General features: G+C 45.5%; 1 protein-coding gene across 1 annotated transcript in view; it reads right to left on the bottom strand.

Annotated features, from left to right (window-relative positions):
- Positions 1-323, bottom strand: part of PLXDC1 (plexin domain containing 1) — an 83,125-nt gene that overhangs the window by 8,886 nt on the left and 73,916 nt on the right. The gene's annotated exons all lie outside the window — the stretch shown is intronic.

Here is a 323-nt window from a genome sequence, read left to right as displayed (position 1 = left end):
CAAAAAAAAAAAAAAAAAGAAAAGAAAAGAAAATCAACTGTAGGTTGGGAGTGGTGGCTCATGTCTGTAATCCCAGCACTTTGGGAGGCTGAAGTAGGAGGATTGCTTGAGCCCAGGAGTTAAGGACCAGCCTAGGCAACATAGTAAGACCGAAAAAAAAAAATCAAAAAATTAACTGGACCTGGTGGCGCATACCTGTAGTCCTAGCTAATCAGGAGGCTGAGATAGAAGGATCGCCTAACCCGGGAGATCGAGGCTGCAGTGAGCCTTGATTGTACTACTACTCTCCAGCCTGGGCAACAGAGTGAGACCCTGACTCAAAA

The sequence above is a fragment of the Carlito syrichta genome, unplaced genomic scaffold (assembly GCF_000164805.1).
Source record: "Carlito syrichta isolate Samal-C Ts95f unplaced genomic scaffold, Tarsius_syrichta-2.0.1 Scaffold309114, whole genome shotgun sequence".
In the NCBI taxonomy this organism is placed as follows: Eukaryota; Metazoa; Chordata; class Mammalia; order Primates; family Tarsiidae; genus Carlito; species Carlito syrichta.
This window is presented reverse-complemented; position numbering and strand designations above follow the sequence as displayed.